This window comes from Lepidochelys kempii, chromosome 2, assembly GCF_965140285.1.
Source record: "Lepidochelys kempii isolate rLepKem1 chromosome 2, rLepKem1.hap1, whole genome shotgun sequence".
Classification (NCBI taxonomy): Eukaryota; Metazoa; Chordata; order Testudines; family Cheloniidae; genus Lepidochelys; species Lepidochelys kempii.
In genome coordinates this window covers 85858810-85880644 of record NC_136381.1, presented here as the reverse complement: position 1 = coordinate 85880644, position 21835 = coordinate 85858810, and the positions used below count along the sequence as shown (strand labels likewise).

At 39.1% G+C, this 21835-nt stretch overlaps 1 protein-coding gene across 7 annotated transcripts in view; it reads left to right on the top strand.

Moving 5' to 3' along the window:
• The window catches only part of DLGAP1 (DLG associated protein 1), a 634214-nt gene that overhangs the window by 302969 nt on the left and 309410 nt on the right, over positions 1-21835 (top strand). Inside the window, exons 1-2 of one of the 7 annotated variants that reach the window (XM_078851565.1) lie at positions 9607-9696; positions 11333-11420. The exons of 4 other annotated variants lie outside the window; for them this stretch is intronic. The gene's annotated coding sequence lies outside the window, so the exon portion shown is untranslated. Of the gene's footprint in view, positions 1-9606; positions 9697-11332; positions 11421-21835 lie in introns of those variants that run through there. 2 more of the 7 variants (XM_078851563.1, XM_073331533.2) reach the window with 2 other exon arrangements.

Below are 21835 nucleotides of genomic sequence, written 5' to 3'. Positions count from 1 at the left end.
TTTAAGACAAAATCCTGAGAGTGGGCTATAGAACATGAATTACACAAGATGGTAGAGGAAATCAGATTGTTATCAAAGAGTTGTTCTTGGCATTGCCTATCAACCTATTCATAAATGATCTGGAGAAAGGGGTAAACAGTGACATGGCAAAGTTTGCAGATGATACTAAACTGCTCAAGATAGTTAAGATCAAAGAGACTGTGAAGAACTTCAAAAAGATCTCACAAAACTAAGTGATTGGGCAACAAAATGGCAAATGAAATTTAATATGGATAAATGTAAAGTAATACACATTGGAAAAAATAACCCCAACTATACATACAATATGATGGGGGCTAATTTAGCGACAACTAATCAGGAGAAAGATCTTGGAGTCATCATGGATAGTTCTCTAAAGACATCCACGCAGTGTGCAGCGGCAGTCAAAAAAGCAAATGGGATGTTAGGAATCATTTTAAAAGGGATAGAGAATAAGACGGAGAATATCTTATTGCCCTTATATAAATCCATGGTATGCCCACATCTTGAATATCGCCTACAGATGTGGTTCCCTCATCTCAAAAAAGATTTCTGATTAAACATCCTCCTCTTTTGTAGCTCTAAATAAACCTAATTATGAACATTTGTTATAAAAATGTATTGACATTTGATGAAGGATACAGTATTTTGTTTCCCCTATCTGCATTGATGTCATTGTGTGTTTCCAAGGAAGCTTGTCAAAAGGCTTTTCTTTACATAGACCACAGGGAACTTCCACACTTGAAATAAAGGAAACAAGATCTTTACATATTTTCTAATTAACCCTCCTTTTATCTTCCTAATAAGTGCATCAGCACCTTTCTAGTAGCAGAACTTAATTAGCACCTCACTCAGTTTTACTCAAGGTGGTTTAGTCTTGTATGTAATAGCACACTTCTGAATAACAGATTAATACTGAATACCACATTAGAAATTACCTATAACTGTGTTTTTCAATCTTTTTTCAGTTGTGGACCCTTAAATTAAAAATGGAGGTGCAGATCCCTTTGGAAATCTTAGACATAGTCTGTGGACTCCCAGGGATCTGCAGACCACAGGCTGAAACCACTCATTTATAAAACTGCATCAAATAAAATTAATATTGTACAAACTGGTCACAGTTATTACACTAACCAAAAGCCATTAAAATTACAAGAAAGATAATACATACTCAGAAAAGAAGTTTGAAAAGCTATCCCAGCATCACTTTAAAAAGGCAGGAGGATCATAAACAGGGATCACTAATGATAACACCAAGAAAATTCTGACAATGTAAGGGGAAAAACTCTCAATTTCTTTTCTTGATGATTAACTTCTTCAGTACCTGGAAAGATAATGGAGCAAATAATTAAGCAATCAATTTACAAACACCTAGAAGATTATAAGATAAGTAAGAGCATGGATTTGTTAAGAACAAATCATGTCAAACCAACCTAATAGCTTCTTTGACAGGGTAACAAGCCTTGTGGATAAGGGGGGAAGTGGTAGATGTAGTATATCTTGACTTCAGTTAGGCTTTTAATATTGTCTCGCATGACCTTCTCATAAACAAACTAGGGAAATACAACCTAGATGGAACTACGATAAGGTGATTGGAAAACTGGTTGGAAAACTGTTCCCAGAGAGTAGTTATCAGTGGCTCACAGTCAAGCTAGAAGGGCATATCAAGTGTGGTCCCACAGGGATCAGTTCTAGTTCTGTTCAATATCTTCATCACTGATTTAGATAGTGGCATGGAGAGTACACTTATAAAGTTTGTGAACGATACCAAGCTAGGAGCGGTTGCTTTGGAGGATAAGACTAAAATTCAAAATGATCTGGACAAATTGGAGAAATGGTTTGACGTAAATAGAATGAAATTAAATAAGGACAAATGCAAAGTACTCCAATTAGGAAGGATTAATCAGTTGCACACATACAAAATGGGAAATGACCAGGAAGGAGTACTGCAAAAAGGGATCTGGGGTTCATAGTGGATAATAAGCTAAATATGAGTCAACATTGTAACACTGTTGCAAAAAAAGCAAATGTCATTCTGGGATCTATTAGTAGGAGTGTTGTAAGCAAGACATGAGAAATAATTCTTCTGCTGTACTCAACACTGATTAGATCTCAACTGGAGTATTGTGTCCAGTTCTGGGGGCCACATTTCAGGAAAGATGTGGACAAATTGGAGAAAGTCCAGAGAATAGCAACAAAAATGATTAAAGGTCTAGAAAACATGACGTGACAGGGCAAGGTCAGATGGCTATAGAAAAGTAGTGGGAGATAGATATATTAGCTCCAGGCTAAACAAATCCCTGGTACCAGGATAAGCGAAATGGCAGCTGCTCCAGGTCAATTAAGACGCCTGGGGGCAATTAAGAACTTTCCAGAAGGTAGGGAGAAGACTAGGTTGATTGGGACACCTGAAGCCAATCAGGGGCTGGCTAAAACTAGTTAAAAGCCTCCCAGTTAGTCAGGTGGGTGTGCATGTCAGGAGCTGTGGGAGGAAGTTGCGCTGTTGGAGAGACTGAGTAGTACACACCATATCAGGCACAAGGAAGGAGGCCCTGAGGTAAGGGTGAAGTGGAGCTTGAGGAAGTGGGGGCTGCTGTGGAGGAAGTAGCCCAAGGAATTGTACATGTCATGTTTCTAAAAGGTCAGCTACCATAGCTGATACTATTAGGGTCCGTGGGCTGGATCCCGGAGTAGAGGGTGGGCCCAGGCTCCCACGCCCACCCCCCCTTTGCCCCCTGATTAATCACTGAGACTGGGAGACAACAGAGACTGTGCAAGGAAGGATAACTCCTCCTCACCTCCCTCACTGGCTTATGATGAAAATGGCTCAGTAGACTGTGACCCTTGTCTCTAGAGAGAGAAGGGTTACATGGAAGGTCACAGTGAGTCTCTGAGGCTAGCGAAATCCTCCAGGAAATGCGGGATCCATGGAGGCAAGGACAGCGCTTTGTCACAGGGAAGATTGGGAAAAAAATGGCTTTGTTTAGTTTGGAGAAGAGAAGACCGAGGGGGGACATAAGTTTTCAAGTACATAAATGATTGTTACAAAGAGGAGGGAGAAAAAAGATCTCTTTAACCTCTGAGGATAGGACAAAAAGCAATGGGCTTAAATTGCAGCAAGGGTGGTTTAGGTTGGACATTAGGAAAAACTTCCTAACTGTCAGGGTAGTTAAGCACTGAAATAAATTGCCTAGGGAGGTTGTGGAATCTCCATCAATGGAGATTTTTAAGAGCAGGTTAGACAAACACCTGTCAGGGATGGTCTAGATAACACTTAGTCTTGCCTTGAGTGCAGGGGACTGGACTAGAAGACCTCTCAAGGTCCCTTTCAGGCCTACTGTGATGGGCAAATCTTAAGCACACTGTAGAAAGTGTGACGTAAGAAAATAATGTTGCTTTTGCCTATAGAGGAAAGAAAAAACAAACAAGTACGGTCAAGCAATATTATAAGAATAAAGATGTTTCTGTTTATCTGCCTATGCCAATTCAAGTGATGTGTGGTGTTTATGAAACTATCCAGTGTGATGAGGCCATAACATACCACTTATAGAAAAGTGAAGGTAGCTACTGGAGATTTTATAATGTGCACCTCACTTCTTTTTCCTCAGTTTCTTCCTATTTTATTCCATTTTCCAGTGTTGCTCTCCAGAGTATCTCAATTTGTTTCTCTGAGAGTGAAATGACTTTTTTTATTGCGATAAATAAGAATGCAGCCAGTTGACTCTCCAAGAATGTTGTTTGAGTTATTTTCTTGCCATGCTGTTTGCAACTCAAGCAAAATCAGCATGAGCCTAAAAGCAAGAAAAAAGTGTCTTTAAAGACTATGATTCCAGTCTATGTAAATTGGAACTGAATTGTTTTGTTCTTTCAGTACCCTACTTACCCTGCACAAAAGTCCAGAGCCTTAATCTCTTGCTTTGTATCAATCTAGCAGCATAAAACAGGTGTAACTGTCTGGTTGGGGTTTTCTTTAGCATTGGGGAATCCCCAAGTGGACTAGAGCCAGCAAAGTCACATGTAGGTCACTCCCTCTCCTAATCCCAGCTCCCATACAGGATGCATGTTGGGGGAGGGCAGCAAAGCCACAGTGCTGTTGCAATCCTTGGTTTGTATCATATTCTTGTTGGGTTCATGACTATCTGGTGCAATTTAGAGCTCATGGCCTGCATCGTGGAGTGGGAGCAGAGGCAGGGAGTAAAGGTCTAAAGTCACCTTTGCTTTCCCTCACCTCAGTTGTACCAAGACCATTGATTTATACAGAAAGCTATAAACTGTACTAAGCAACAGAAGATTCAGAACACTGAAACTGCAATCTTTCATTTGGCATATCTGTATGTTAGGATATGGAGAAAATTCCCCATGTTGGACTGACAGGATGTTCCTACCCCGATGTATAGTGTTCCTAATAATGGATGTACGTCTCTAAAGATATTCTGTACTGGGACAAATGCTGTGCTGGATTATACGCAGATCTGACAGCACTCACATTCAAGCCACTTGGAATAAAATTTGAACAATTTAAAATATAAAATACTGGTAGTGTGAGATACAAAGCATGTGACACATCACCAACAACTGCCCTATTTATGCTAACAGGATCCACCTACCTAGTCTAGAAGCATTAGGATCAGGTATAGCAACTGGGAGATGAAAGCCAGGGAGGAAAGTACTATGGTGCCTCATATTGCCCTAACCTCAGATGTCTTTTCCAGTTGTGTACATTTGGGGATGAAATGAGTCCTAGCCATCGGTGAGCTGCAAACTCTTGGCCGTCCGGGATTCACAAGGAGAGAGGTTCAGCATAGCTTGCTCACACTTACTCTTTATACAAGTTGTGGGGAGAGACTGAGGAGCAAGCAAGAACTCTCTCTGCTTCCCAGTGGGGTCCTCCCAACCCAAGGAAACACCTGTGACTGAAGCCCTGCATCCTTTTAAGATTGATGGTGGGCTGCCGTAAATAGGAAATGATAGATGAACTGAAAAATCTTCCTGTGCTAAGTGCACAGCTACTGCTTTGCAATCAGAGTTTATTTATGCCTATGTTAATCTTAGGCACAGAACTCACCAAGCACTGGAGGGCGAAAAACAAGATTTATAGGATAATTTTCCTTTCCTTGGGTCATGAACCCTTCTCCTACGCCCAGTTAGGCAGCTGTCTCCAGAGAAGGCCCGATCCAAAACCCACTGAATTCAGTGGAAAGACCATTGATAATGAAAATAATAGATGCTATACAAATTGACTAGAAAGAGAATTGTAATAAATCTCAAATGGCCTTTGAATGGTTATTTCCAAGCTCTGAGTAGTTTTTCAGGTGGCCCTTTTTGTTTTGAAATTGTCAGTAAAAGTATGTGAATATTGTCAGTATGGAATACTGTAATTTTGTAAGAGTTGGGCTTGGGCAGGTGAGCTTTGGTTTTGGCAAAACCCTCAGTTGTTTTACTTTTGCCTTTCCAGTGACAACTAAAACTACTCATGATTTTGCTTCAGAATTTGTGATCTCTGATAATATCTGTTTTACACTTTCCAAATTTCCCTTGATCATTTGCCACATTATCACGCTAAACTGATCATCTCTTTTCCCCTTCTGATAATTCCTGTTCTGCTCCTAGGACAATGAGATTAATGAAGTGTATCAACCCTTTCTCTTGTGCCACTTCTACCTCTTTCCCCATTCCTTATCCACCCTTGTCTCTATTTCTTTTGTCCTGCTACTATTACTCCTTTCCCCATCACCTCCTCTTCCCCAGTGTTGCCCCTTCCTTCATATTTACTCCCATGTGTTTTAATTTCCTACTACTCTGGTATTTCTGTGTATCCCACCCTGGTTTCATCCCTTCTCCGCCCACGATGTCTTGATCTTCCACCTTTGTTTTCATTCCTTCCATCTTTTGTTTGCTGGGTCCTGGGAAATAGGTTGTTGGGAGCTACAGGTGATGTTCTTAACCTCCTACCTGAGGCACTGGGAGGGGCACCTGTCAGAGGAGCAGACTTTCTCTCTATCCCCTTTGAGTAAGTCATTGAGAAGGAGTTACGCAGAGTAAAGGTAACTTTTCATCTTCCTCTGAGGTACTGGCATGTGGGGCCTGAGCACTAAGCCGTTGACGTCTTATTCTGCTAGGCCTGAGCAAGACCCGACTATCACTGTGTCTGTCACTCTTGGTTCATAAAACAAAAGTGATAGTATCAAGCATATTTAATCTATCATGCAGATTTACTTCAATATCTGAATCTTTTCTAGAATCTTTTCTGAGTTTGGGTATAAGGAGAAAGAACCAAGAACAGTGTTATGAGTCCAGATTTGGGGTTTCCATTTTGAAAAAACCCAACTCTAATTTTTTTTGCTGGTGGTGAGTTAGCATCCAGGGATATGTGTGATCCCGCTTAGATGATGGCCTTCCATTTATGGATTAAAAAGCCCCAGATCCAAGCCTTTTTAACAGATTTTCTTTCTTTCTTTCTTTCTTTCTTTCTTTCTTTCTTTCTTTCTTTCTTTCTTTCTTTCTTTCTTTCTTTCTTTCTTTCTTTCTTTCTTTCTTTCTTTCTTTCTTTCTTTCTTATGACTCATGGCCATTCTGAGGAGGGGAAACTCCCTCCTTTTTCAGTTTTCCAAGACTGGGGTGTTCTTTTCAGATTCAATGTCTTCTCATTAACTTTAATGATCCTCTATTGTCTCTGCCTTGCTAGACAATGGATGGGTATTTGAATTTAAGTTTTGGGAGACAACTGGCTTGGGAGAGCCTCCCTGCGGTGATGTGTACTTAAAATTGTAGCTTGCTAAATGTTTTTGGTTTACAGCGTTGTGTTTTGAGGAAAGTTATTAAAAGTGCTGAAATGAATTGGAAAACCATCAGCTGCATATTATTAAGAGCTTGATTCAACTATGTGAACAGCTATGAAAGCTAATTCCAGCTGGGATCAGTTTTCAGAGAACTCCACCTACACACTCTTACCAGGACACTGAATGACAACTTATTCAACCAATAAAATAAAGAAAAACATTATAGCAGAGCATACTGTCATCTGCTAATTAGACTTCTGCAGGCAGGAGGCTGTTAACTATGGAGGGCTAATTAGCCATTTCATGTGTAGAATACATCACAAAAATAACTTAACTCATGAGTTTTAGCTCACTTTAAAATACTTTTTTTTAGCAATTTTAAAATGTTTTTCTGCACAGTGCTTCTGATGGGTCCATTGGTCATTTGACAGCACATATACGCAATGGAATTTTATTCCCAATCAAATATTCCCCTTAAAACCTCTGAAATAAAAAAAATTATATATTGAAATGTTTGGAGGAGAACAAGCAAGGTCAATAATAATAAAGAAGAAGAAGAAGAAATAACATGAAATAATAGCACTTTATATGGTTGGGTAAGCATTATTATCTCAATATTAAAGATGAGGAAACTGAGGCAAGACAAGGGACTTGCTCAAAGTCATACAGTGAGTCAGTAGTAGAGCTAGGAATGAATCACTGTTTCTCGAATTCCAATTCAGTGTTCTGTCCATGGACCATGCTGCCAGATAATGTAAGAGAGGGTGTTCTACCATTATCTGTCAGGCTGCCACCAAAATAGGTGAAGTCCGTGAAGGAACAAGATGGAAGCAAGATAAGCAGGATAAAGTTAACCTTGCATAAATTTAACTTTATTATTTAGAATGGAAAGGATATTTGATCATTCAAAAACCCAACTCTGAGATATCCTTCTAATCTATTCTTGTCTGTATCTTTCCACCTCAGTGGGGCCCACCATCACCTCTCTCCATTCCCCCTCCACTAACAAGATGGTTGCCTTAATCTGATGTACTGAAAGCCTGTGTGTTATTATGTTTTGTATATTTTACTTTACTCTTGGTTAGGAGTGTGGAAGTTAAAAAATGAAAAAAAAAGAAATCAGCCTTGGTAATGTGCTAGATAAAATTCTGTCACTGCCCCCTTCCCTACATTTGAGGGCCACTCTAATTTTGAAAATGATTTAGATCTTGTCTACACATGAAAGTTATATTGGTTTAACTAACACGAAATCAGTAAAATCTCTGACCTACAATGTTTCACATAAGAATAAAAGATTTATACAGAGGCTTAGGTACTGTAGTGTTAGGAGCATTAAAAATGCATATGTAGTAGATACCCATTAGTAAACTCACTCAAAGTAGAGTGATAAGGGTAAGCATAGTATCTTTGCGCTTAAGAGACCGAGGAGGGTACACAAATGCAATGAACCATTAATAAAAGTGAAAGACACCTAATGGTCAAAAGGAAATTAACAGAAAAGAACAGCACAAATCTAAAAACAGATGGGAGTACAATTTAATATCATAGCCTTATACACTGAATAATCCAATCAAAATGTTAAACCTCTTGGCAAAACAGCATTGGTCCATAGGCATGCTCTGAGAAACACAGGTACAATAAAAGAGCAGGAAAAACTCCAAACCCTCCCACACTGAATCCAAAGTAAGTAAAGAAGTAACCATTCTCATGCCCACACATATCTTCCTCCCTCTCTCCCCCCATGTCCTAGTAGGTGACTCAGACAGTAGAATGTTAGTATTAGGAGAAATTAAGAAGACAGCTCTGCCTCCTAAATATTTTATTTCTTTTTGATTTATAAAAATAAAAATGCCTAGGTACAAATGACAGTGCTTTAAAATACATACATAATATACAACCTGAAATAGTGTTGCTATTAGAATATGTTAACCCATCAGCTCTTACGTAATGCTCCAATTTTTTTTGTTTTTTTATATATAAAATTTAATTATTACAGAGTTCCATCAAGAGCTCCACAAAAGTACTGGGTTTTATTCACCGCCCCAGTACTCCAGTTTTACATCAGCATCACTCATTTGAAATCAATGAAGTGCCCCGACATAAAACTGGAATAACAGTGTAGTGATTCCGGACTATTCTATCCATTTCTATATCTGTACATCAAGAAGCAAAATTTTGCTCCTGTTACTTTCTCATTCTCTTTAAGATGCACTTGGTGTCCCCTCTGAAAAGATTTGGGTAAGATTTTCTTTAATTCCATATTTTTTCATAAGCATAGTGTGAGTTGGTTCATGGAGAGGGGGATCAGCAGCTGTTTGCCTCTCATGTCCAGCAGTATCTAAATCGCCTGTGAAGTAGTTTTGCACATGCTGCATCTGTTGGATTGTTTACTGAGCAAGTATTGTTACAAAACTGACTTTTGGATTATAAGGTTAAGCATCTTCTGACTGAACACTGGACATAACTTGATTTTAGTATGCTGTGTGAGGAACTGTTTGTAGACAGTAACTCCTGTATGTTATGAAGAGGAGTTTGAAAACTATGTTGAAAATGTTCTTCTTTGTCACACCTTTTTAAAGTCATTTCTCCTTTTGTACTACTGTTGTACAATTGCAGTGATGTTCTAGATTAGAACGGTAATACATTAGAATGGCAAACTAGAACATTCCATACTGCCAAGCGATTATTCATGTCTTGGTGCGGATGACTCTCAATTAGAATTATTTATCTCAAAATTAATATATCTCCAAATTCAGCTGTTGACAGCATTCTTTTTTTATTCTGATCCAGACAATTGTTGGTGATATCTATGCGTGTGAAAACCATACGTCAGCACCACTTTTCCACGCGGGAATTATTCATCTATCCGTTTGTGTGGGTGATGATGCACACAATAAAAGTAAGCTAGAATACCTCACCTTCAGCAAAGCTCTTTCAGTAGATTCTGTCAAACTTCTAGTTTCTATATATTCATCATAAGCACTATATATTGTTTTTCAACGATGTGGTGAACATTTTGCGGGGGATAGGGGGAGATCTTTTTAAGGAAACTTGCCTTGGGTAAGCAGACCTGCTATACAAATTAAAAGCCATGCTGTTTCCCTGCTTTCTCCTGCCACTCTTAACTGTCTGCTCTGCTCAGCACTGCTTTGATGCAGCATTATCAAAACCCACACAATCACAGCCAAAAGAGCAAAGGTACACAGAGTCCATGCTTTGTGCAACTGTAACAGTGCATGTGTTTTTCCATATGTTGTATTCATGAAACCAACATGCATCTTGTATTTAGTCCTGGGCAGCTTAGTGTCAGAAAGATATCAAGAAGTTGGATGGAATTCAGAGAAGAGCAACAAAAGTGATTAAATGGATCTAGTCATTGAGAGAACTAAATAGAACTATGGGAGGGCTAATGAGAGAAAGGATGATCTTGTAGTCAAGGAGACCTTAGTTCCATTCCTTGCTTTACAATTGATTTCCTGTGTGACCTTGGGCAAGTCACTTAATCTCTTTTTTTTCTTCAGTCCTCTGGATATGAAATGAGGATAATAATACTTCCCTGCCTCACCATGTGGTTGTAAAGATAAATATATTCACGTTTGTGGGGCACTCTGCTACTACCATGATGAGGTCTATATAATCACCAGATAGATAGGATTAGAGTGGTTTATGATAACTGACTGACAGTATTTGAAGGATATAAATCCTAGGGAGTTAGAATACTTGTTTGGGATGCACAGGGATATTAAGAGGGGATGAAAATAAGCAAAGAAAATCTAGGTTGAATATTGGGTAAATGTTCCTGATATTTGGAAATTATTTTGGGTCTAGAATAATCTCCAAATTCCTACTATCCACATCAATTATAAGAACTGAATTTGGCAAAATACTCAAGAATATTCTTTTTAGGGAACAATACTGCCTTGTCAGAGGAATGAGTAAGTGATATAGCACATTTTTTCTCTCTCATGTCACTTGGACCAAATTTAAAAGCCTGTTACTCAGATTTTGACAAAAAAAATCCTTTCATTCTCTTTATAAAGGTGCTTATCTTTTTTTATCAGAGAGATTAGCAGTCTTGCATAGAGTTCTCTCATTAAAACTACTATTCTGTTGTCTGAGGAATGCCCCTAGACCAGTGGTTCCCAAACTTGTTCCGCCGCTTGTGCGGGGAAAGCCCCTGGCGGGCCGGGCCAGTTTGTTTACCTACCAATATGTCCCTCGGCCCGCACCACTTCCAGCAGCTCCATTTGGCCTGGAGCAGCGAACTGCGGCCACTGGGAGCCACGATCGGCCGAACCTGCGGACGCGGCAGGTAAACAAACTGGCCTGGCCTGTCAGGGGCTTTCCCTGCACAAGCGGCGGAACACGTTTGGGAACCACTGGTCTAGACATCTTTTGGAAAGAGTGAAATGAGCATACAGGATTTAAATAGTACATGCTACCTGAATTTTCTTTTTGTGTGGAAGGGAAATTGCCAAAGTGGTGGTTATGGCTAAATGCAATTCGTTTCAGTTAATTTAAAGTTTCCATTCCAGGGAAGAATGGAACCAGAAATGCAGCTGTGGTGACCGTTTGATCATCTTTTAATATCGAGAGCGGATGCAGCTACAGTAAGCATCGTAGGTAAACAAAAATATTGCAGTTCCTTCAAAAAAGTATTTAATTAGAGCCATGAGCATTGAGATGGAATGACATTTCATCAAAATGAATATTTCAAGGAGAATAGTGTTCCTGATGGTTTGTTTAATCATTAGAAATAAAGTTTATAAGCACCCTAAAATGTGTGCAAGAATGAGACCAAACAGTACAGCCTAATTAAAAACATGGGCAGACACCAATTGCAGAAAAAAACCAAATTCCTGAATGCATGAATGATTCATTTGAAAGTGCTGATAGGAAGCCACATGGATTATACTGTTTATAAATAGTAGGACTAAGCACAAGTATTTGCTCATTCAAATAAATATAATTGAAGGACATTTTAGGGAGGGTTATGCTCTGTTAGGCCCTGATGCAGCAACACACCAAAGAATTTAAACACATAACTTTTAGGTATGTGAGTAGCCTTGTTGAACGCAGTAGGTTTAATTAACAAATCATAAAACATGAAACACAATATCTGATAAATAAAGAAAGAGAATTTATAAAGGGATTCTACTTGAAGGATGAAATTAAATGATAGGGCAATTATAGTCATGCCTGATATCCCATGCCAATGATTTCTATTAGGTTTTTCCTTTCTATCCCAACTAAATTTGCCTTACAGACTATCCATACCAGTGTTTTAGCTTTTTGAATAGTATTTTCCCTCTTTAAGGTGCTTCACAACTGTAACTAGTTGATCCTCATAAAACCACTTGAAGTGTTAGTATCTCAGTTTTAAAGAAGGCAAAAATAAGAGAATCAATAGAGGTTAAGGCCAAATTGTCAAAAGTATCCACTCTCAGTTCCCACAGGAGGCTCTGGGTTTCATAAATTGCGAACCAAAAATTGAGGCGCATAACATTAGTGGACACTTTTGAAAATGTTGGCTTAAGTGAGTTGCCCGAAGACACAAGGAAACTCAGTGACAGACCTGAAAGCCGCAAGTGGTCAATGGGGGTCACAAGTAGAACTAAGGAGCTCCAGACTCTTCTTATTCTTGTGCTCATCTGTATCCCTCTGCTGCCGTCTCTCTCTTGAAGAGATTTTTCTTGTCTGCTGAAAGTGTTAATCCTCAGACCTTGTCCAGAGAGGATTTGTGACGAAGGACTTTCCCTCCTCTTCTCTCCCATCGCACCAGTAATTTTATTTATTTATTTATATCAGACTCGCCCCATCTCATTTACAACATGATTACTTCAAAAGCTCCTTCTGATTGACCTATTTAAGTGTCTGCTGATGAAAGCTGACAATCTGATCTTTCTAATCATTTAATGTCACATCACATATCTATAATGAAGGGAGATATGAAACCCTTATGAATGACTCATGTTTTTTCCTGATGTGACTCGCAAGCTTGCTTGTTACTGTATGTGCTGCGTTCTCTGGCAAACTGCTCCCTTGCTCTCTTCTCGATTGACAGGTATGATGGTGACCTCAATTTATCCTAGAACTTCCTCTTTCCCTCTCCTCCCTTCACTTTATTGTTGTTCTTCCAGATTCTTGGGAACAGGTTCATAAATCATATTGTGTGTTTCTATGTACTTATAATGGATTTTTCACTTTCATTCTTTAAATCCTGTGGAAAATCCATGCACTGAAAACTACAGCAATGTATTTTAATGAAGTAGCTGCCAATACTTTGAATGTACTAGGTGATACAGTATTATTTGCTTTCACCTGGGATTAAGTTTGCAAAATGTGATGTTCTGAATAATCTAAAACATACATTTTTTGCATTCAGTGATACATTCCTCAAAACTCCCAATAAAACCCAAAACCTCAAAACAAGAAAGGACAATTTAATCATGTGCTTCTGGCCATATTCCAGAGTTTCTAAGGAGAAGGCTATATTTCTAGTCACTGTGGTGTCTGTCATTGTTAAAATTATTTCTAATTTAGATTGCAGTGGTGCCTAAAGCTCTCAACAAGGCTGGGCTCCCATTGAAGTTCATACTGTATGAACATACAATAAATGACAGTCCGTGCCCCAAAGAGCTTACAATCTAAAATACAAGACATAACAGGTGGTTGAAACAATCAATCAGGGAGGAAAGAGTTACAAACATTACAGGATGGGTTCACATGAATTAGCTGTGTGAACAATTCATAGCCAATCAGTAGTAGTGATCACAAAATTACAGCTCAACGCTGTCATGATTTTACATTGTAGCCGTTGTTTTCAGATAGCCCTAGAAATTGCTGTTCATGAACACTTGCTCATAGATTTGGAGTGGTTTTCTTCAGCTATCTAGCATCTCGAGTAATGTTAGAGTGTAAAATTTAAGGCTACTTCACCTATTTTAGTAGAGTCAAAAATAGTACACAGTTGCCAACTTTCACGAGGTAAATAAGCACCCCGACTTTCACAATAAGGCAAAAATCAAGCTAGTCACATTTCAAAACAAGGCCAAAACAAGCCAATCCCTAAGAACCCCAACACTTTATGTGACTAGATCCCCCCGGCGTGCAGTCTGGGACTGCGGTGGGCCCACTGTGCACCTCTGACTGTCCCCCCTCCTTCTCCCTGCTTGCCCCCCCTTGCTCCCGCTTGCTGGGAGCCGATCAAAAGAAAGAAGCAACAAGCTACAAGCCAAAAACTAACCAACAAGCAACTCACAAGCCAATTAAGCCAAAAACAAGCTCCATTTCTGTGTTTTTTCTACGGGTTTGTCATGTCTGAAATAGTATGGTGACATTAAATATCAAATCTTACTCAGTCTTCTGAATTTTTTTTCTAAATCTTCTTTGCTGCGACAAAGTTCCTGTGAATTATTCCTGAATCTCTGCCTCGTGTCTTTTGTGAAACACGTTTGGTCAATGCAGTTTTAGCATTAAAAGAACAGAACACTGGGAGATCAGCTCTTGAACACTTTTCATTCCAGGCGGTTATCCCCAATATAATTATTTTAAGAGGTCATCCTGGGTTTCAGATGTCACAGTGACGGTCGATATTAGATATAAGCCTATGATTGCACCACCTGTATCAATAGGTGGGGGTGGAGAGAAAAGAATCTGCTCCCAGGCATGGGTGTTTGTGTGAGATCTTTGTTCTCGTGGGCTGAACAAGATTTTTCTTCTACTTGTGCCTCTTCTTTTTTTTTTTAAGCATCTGCCTGATATTTGGCAGGTATATGCATTTAGCACAAAATCTATGCAGAAATATTAAAGCTAGGAATTTAATAGGAATTTACTTTGAAGAACTTCACTCAAATACTGATCATTTTCAGATATTTTCAGTTCACATTTGTGCATCACTAATAATAGCATATTGATATTGATTTCAATAGAGAGTAAGTAATGTGTGTACAGCTGTAACAGCCTCAGGGCCAACATGGCTGTCAATGAAGTCTTAATATTACAGCCTTCTTATACTCGTACTGAATCCTGCCAATCTGAGGAAGAATTCTTAGGGTTTAAACAGGTCATGAGGACAATTTGGCAAGGCACAGCCAAATGTGGCATTTGAAAGGTACTAGATATTTCTGCTCTGACACAGGGTTTTTTTGTTTTTATTTTTGTTTTGTTTTTTCATTTATAAGACTCAGTGACAAGCTGTTTATATTATTCATGGGTTTGGGACTTCTGAACTTCATAAATAACAAGTGCTGAACTATTTAGGATGGAATAAGATAGGGGAGAGGGAATTGTAAAGAATAATATGGTGGCACTAATACAGGGAAAATTTAGGCTGAATATCAAAAGAATCTTCTTGATATTGAAATTTATTAGACTGTGGAATAATCTGCTGTAAGAAATGGCTGAAGTCCCCTTGTTTCTCATCAAACACTAGACTGGACAATATACTATAAAGTGTACAGTAGGTCAAAACCTGCACCAGTAGATAGATTGACTAAATGACCACCACTAATTGGCCTTTTTCATCTTCTATGTCTTTGCTCATATAGCATTTGGGAACAAGCAAAAACAATCATTACATGCAGAGATAAAAAAAAAAGTAATGCAAAAAAGATTGTTGATACAGGGTAACATTTTCTAAATCTACTAAATTATTTAGAATCCAAAATCCCCTTTTCAAGTGCTCTGACCACAGGATTATTGAGTCAGTATCTATCTTTCTCTTTGGCCCAATGACTATTTAAATGACTTCAGTACTTAGGAGCCGAGTCTCATTGAAAATAAAATCGTAAATTCCATTTTAAAAAGTGATTTAGGTATTAGGAAACTGAAACACAAATGTAATGATGAAATTTAAAGCAAATGTCTACAACTTTATGAACTTTTAACTTTATTTTTGTAATTTATTGCACGTTCAAGTTTGATTTTCAGATTGAAAGTCCGTGTGCATTTCTGTGGCTTTGTGCACACAGAACACTATATAGTCATCTGTAAATTAGGTCAGATAAGCAAACAACTATGTGCAGACTTTTGACTGAAATTCAGACCTCAGTAAAATGTACTGCATGACTGTCTTAATTTTACCTATAGCATTGCAACATTATATTATAGTATCTTCTCCGTTTTATATCCCAGTCTGGAACTAAAAATAAACCTTCATTTCACACCGGCAAGGATTTATTTTCAAATCTCTTGACTGATTTATTTGTTTTGGGCTGCATGTCTCTCTAAGTAACTTGTACACAGAAGTTCAAGGTGACTTAGATTCAGTTTGGGACTCCTTTCCTGAAGATAAAGAGGACAGATCTAGTTATCTTTGTGTCCTTTCTACAGAATCACCTTGAATCACAGTTTCTGGTGTCCCACTTTCCTTCCAGCTGCTGCTCCCACTCTCTTCTTCCTCCAAAGGGAGTGAGACCATCACAACTCTATAGCCACACTCCACATACAAAATGGGCCTGATCGAAAGCCGATTTAAGTATTTTCATTATCTTCAGTGAGCTCTGAATCCGGCACAATGTGAGTGTCAGAACATCCGCTTCCCAATAAGCCAATGGCCTCATAATGCCTGCTTGCCTCATCTTGGGTGCTGGGCCTGTATCTCTGAGATTCCATTCCAGTTCTTTTGCTATCTGCAGTCCAGTCTCCTGACAGGAACTACCCAACCTGAGGGAAGTGTCAGGAACTGACAGCAAGGGGATAAGGTGCTTCATCTTGTGTTTATCATTTGTCCAGTCAGAGGATTATGAGGAGCATATATGATGTGGGACTTTATCCTAGCCTGCTTTGCTTCCCATTGGCCAGAAAATCTCCCTCCTTCTCAATACTACACCCGTTATTTTGCATGGTTGTGACAGGACTTTAAATCCATCCTAAGAATTAATCAGATTGACTTTTGGGGTTGAAAAATAAACACGATCACTTTCAGTCACTTTTGATACTTTACTACACCCTGTTCCTGGGGGAATTCTGTGCCACTGCGCACGTACAGAATTCATGTCCCCTGCAGATTCTTTTTTTCTCCGCAGAAAATACATTCCCCTGGAGAGGCGCTGCAGTTACAACTTTTGCCCACCAGGGGCTGCTGTGGTGTCAGATCACGGAGCAGTTGGCTCACCAGCAGTAGCAGCCATTAGCCGGCTCTGTTCCTCATAGCGTCCTGCCCACTGGTCCAGGTTAGGAGATACGGGATATGGATGGGGGATAGGCAGAGTGGGCACACGAGCTGCTGGGGGATCACACAGATTGGGGTTCAGAAGAGATAGTGTGGGGGACAGACTGGGGTAAGGGCTGAATAGGAATGGGGGTACAGGGCCACATGGAGATGATGAGCAGGGGGTGACTCAGTGGAGGTGCAGGGACACAGGGGAAAGGTGGTGCAGGGATGTTTGGGTACAGGGGCAGATGTGCCTGACTGAATGGGAGAGACTAGGGGCCAGCTAGGGTCTACATGGGGGAGGCTTCCCAACTCCCTAACAATGCCCCCTCTCCAAAAACATTTGTTCCATACTTCTCCCACCCACACCCAACAATCCTCCAGGTTTATTCCCAGGTTCCTTCCCCCTTCATCAGCTCCTCCCAAGCCTTTGCACTGCTTCTGAGGGGTACAGGAAATACATTTCTGTATTGTAGTTTAAATGAATTATTACTCAGAGTTCTGTATTAATGTGCCTGGTAAGGAATCTATTTGTCAAAAAAACATTTCCTGAATCTTTTTTGTCTGTATTGCTTCAGACATATTTGCTGACAGGTATTTTGAAATAAATTACCAAAATAATTGAAACTGGTGTGATTAGACTGTATGTTATTTTGATAAATAAAATTTGGAGAATTTTGTAGAATTTTTAATTTTTTCTTGCAGAATTTTTAGGTTTTTGGTGTAGAATCCCACAGGAGTAACACCCCCCCCCCAGCCATCATGTCTTGCGGGAATCCTCTCTCCATCCCCCTCTCATTTTCTTCATTCTCTTTTCTAATACCTTCTCTCTCTCTCTCTATCTCTCTCTCTCTCTCTTCTTTAGCCCAGATCAATCCCTTTTTCATAATCAAATAAAACTTGAGTACTTAATCCTTACCTGATACCACTGAGGACTCTCCCCAGGTATTCCTGTACCAGGTCTGCTCTTGACGTGCTTGTCTAATTAGCACTTTGCGTGTGCTATAGCTAGAACAGGAAGTGGAAAGCTGATTAGATGCGCACTTGACTTCAGGAGAAGACCTGACATAGGAAGAGTCAGCTTTTCACGTAGGAGCCCCTGCAACAGCCCGTGGTAATGAAATGGAATTTGGGTATTTAAAAGGTGGAGTACAAATATCCCTTATAAAATCATGAGGCTTGCGGTTGAATTAGGGGTATTGTCAAGGATGAGAGACATATCAGGTGAATGATGCAGTTTATTTTTCGAATGAACAGATGGTACCTGCAGGTTTTAATAACAAATTGTGTCCTATGAATTCTTTGTTCATACTGCACCTGAATTATTGTACTAAATACTGTTTCAGTTTATGGTGTCTTGTTTCATGATGAGACAAAATTCATTGTAGTATATTATCAATTTTTGTAAACGGAAGAATGAAAAGACTGTATTACAAACCAGGTTCCTTAAAATGATTAATTCTGAGTGGCAGTACAGACTGGATCAAGAAGTCTCTTGCCCATCCATTCCTGTTATTTCCTTTCATGAAACGGAAGCTTTGAGTAGTCATGCACATCTCATTAAGGGGTGGAAAAGCCAGTATGACCTTGATTTTTATTTTTTCATAGGTGCCCAGAACCCACAATTCAAATTGAAGTCAGTGAGAGCTGTGAAACTCAGCTCCTTTGAAAATCAAGCTCCAAAAGTGAAAAACATTCTGATTGATTTAATCTTGTGCTGCCTTTTGGCCAGATTTCAATGTATTGTGGAAGTGGGTATGTAGATAGAACACTGAATTTATGAACCATCAGTAAAGCAGAAGTGTTTAATTGTTTGTAACTCCAAGACTCAACGATTGAAGCACTGATAAAGGAAATGAAAAAAACTACTGCCAGAGGTTCAGCTCATCAGAAAAAAGATGGCTCTGGGCTGGTGGTGATTTATGGAAGAAAGTGAAGGAATATCAGTGACTATTCTAAAATAATGTAGAATATTTCCTAACAACTGTTCTAATCGTCACATATAAAACAACATTACAAATATAAATGATTACCAGAATATTGTATCTTTGCAAAACCAGGTACAAAAAAGTGGCCAACCTGATAATCTTTCTTTATTGAAGACTGGTTTAAAAAAAATTAAAATATTGCAAATGCTGTTGACAAGTTCACGTTTAAAGCCCTTCACTTTGGTCTATCCCCATTTGACAGTGATTTATTCTATGAATAACTTTCAGTGGAGACTGCTATCTTAGTAATATTATAGACCCAATAAATTGTGAATGGCTTAAATACACCTCCCAGTTTATGGAACAAAAAATGTGCATTAGGATTAGAAAGAGGATTAGAAACCTAATTAAATCAGATCAGAATGCTTCCAAGTGTGGTATCTCTCACCTCTGTCAATACTGTAATTTGTTTATCAACTGAAACGTAGAAGTACTGATAGCAGTAAAGGTTCTGAGAAGAAGACAACAGGGGAATATATTTTTCTATGTTAATTCAGTCTGCTTGATTTTTATTGAAAAACCCAGAAGTCCAGTAATTTAAGCAGAGGACTTAAAGTCAGGCCTCCAGGGTTCTATCCCAACACTACCACTGATTCATATTGGTCCATATTTACAGGGATATTTAGATGCCTAAAGATGCAGATAGGATTTATGAAAGCACCCAAGGAAGTTACCATTTAAATCAGTCTTTCTGCATCTTTAGGTGCTTAAATATCATTGTGGTCTGTTGTGACTTTGTAAGAGGAGTGAAAGGGAGTGAGGTGCCCAAATCCTACTGACTTTCAAAGGTGCCTTCCTTTGACAATCGCAGCCTAAAACTCTCACTTTTCAATTTGCTAATCTGAAAACTAGCTTTCATACAATCCTGGAGCCTTAAACTGCCACCTGTCATGCCGGAATTCAGTGTTGTTGTTAAATGGAAATCACCCCATGAGATAGGGGAGTAAAAACCTCCAATTCTATATTCTCTATTTGAAAGAGATGTTGTGGAATTCAACATTTTTAAACTGTTGTGAAATCCTTCAATGAAAAGTATCCTGTAAATGTAAATTATTATTAACCTTGCCTGTTATATATGGTGATAGAAATTAAACTACCATGTGGTACTTTTCATAGAAGTGAAAGCCGTTTTTTTTCCAGCAGAAGAAGTAGCTAGTAATGTAATTTACACTTCCAGAGGAGGGTAATGGCAGCAATATAATCCTCATTTGGCGCTCTGGATAGGATAGTGATTATAATGAGTAAGAAGATCCATCTGTAATAATGGAAAGTTTATAAGTTTAAATAGCTTTGTCAAATTTAGAGGTAGCTGAAACTCTCTATTTAATGGCTCTGATAGTGTGTGAAATAAAAATTGCATATTACAGTTTTACTGTGTATAATTCAAAGGCAGAAGAGCAGACTAGAAAAACACCAAGATATCTAACAGGAATTCTGAGAGGTGAGGTCGAAATCCATTTGTTTAGGTACACAAAGAAGGATTTGTCTGCCATAGATGTGGAGCAGCACTGTAATAATTTAGAATACTATATATTGACTAGGTATTTAGGATGTTTACTGTTGGTTTAGTTTAATAGTGTGCTAGAAGGAAAAAGCAGGCAGGAAGGAAACAGTGGCTCCAGATAAGTCACTTCTTGGTGCACACTTAAGAGTTGCTGTAAGAGACAGTGCCTGACTATTAGCTGTGAAGATATTACCTCCGAGCTCCAGCTGTCTTACCACACTGCCTTGGTCCAAAAGGCCAAAAGCTCAGGAACTGACAAGAATAAAGGCATTCTGGTTGGGGTAGAAGGACTCCCACTCCCTCTCCCCAGAGATTGGGAAGCTGTCCAGGCTGACACAGGCACCCACTGGAGTGTTAGAAGAAGCTCAACCTGCTTAGGCTACCGTTAAAGGACCGTATAACCCTTTGGGTAAGATAGACATGCTTGATGTTTTAAAATATTTTTTTCTTTGTTCCTACTGTTGAAATTAATCTATATTTTTGTCACACTCCCTAGGATACACAGGGTTGTGTGTCACCTCACTATTACCTGTTCTTAGCATGAAACAGCCTTGGCTGACCTTACTGGGGATCAGCTCCCTGAATCCAGCAACCTCTCCAACACAAGCGCTACCTTCTAGACCTCCTCCAGACCTTGGTGTCTCTATAAAGGTAGCAATAGGCACACACCAACCGCCAAGGTCTCAGGGTGTTCCCTGCAGTGTTCAGCCCCTTAATCTGCTGAACACTCAAAGAATTATGAGGTTTGTTGTCCCCAAATGGACAGTATACACATCAGCTTCTAAGATTCAATTCAGGACCAGCACTTTGCTTAACACCACAGCACTGAGATATATTTATAGTGAAAACAAGAATAAGTTTATCGTCCAAGACTAGAGATTCAGGAAATAGTGAGTAAGGATGTTGGAAACAAATGCTTACATATAAAACAAAATCATAATATGCTTTCTAGAGACTAAACTTAAGTAACAGGTGAACCTCCTGTCAAAAGAAACTTCTCACCCAAAGTCCTTTTTAGCATTTTCAACCAACGTTGTCTGGGACCCTGTTTTCATGAATGTAAATGCATTGTCCATTTACTTCCTAGATGCAGGATGACAAGTTGTCATCTTCGCTTTCCAGAAATACCCCTGAACTTCACTGTCTTTACTCATAGACAGGATGATCTCTTGTGGCATGTTTTTTCCTGTGTGCCCCTTTCCCCTTGATTCCATATCTTTGTTAACATTTGCCTTTGTATGCAAATGGGTATCCATTGTGTTAGCGTACAATGCTTACATCCCCACAAAGAGATAGGTGAATAAACATCTGTTGTCTGACAGAAAACCTGTTTTTCACCTCTGCTGGTGAGTAGTACCTTGATTCGGACTCGCAGAACATATTTTCAGTG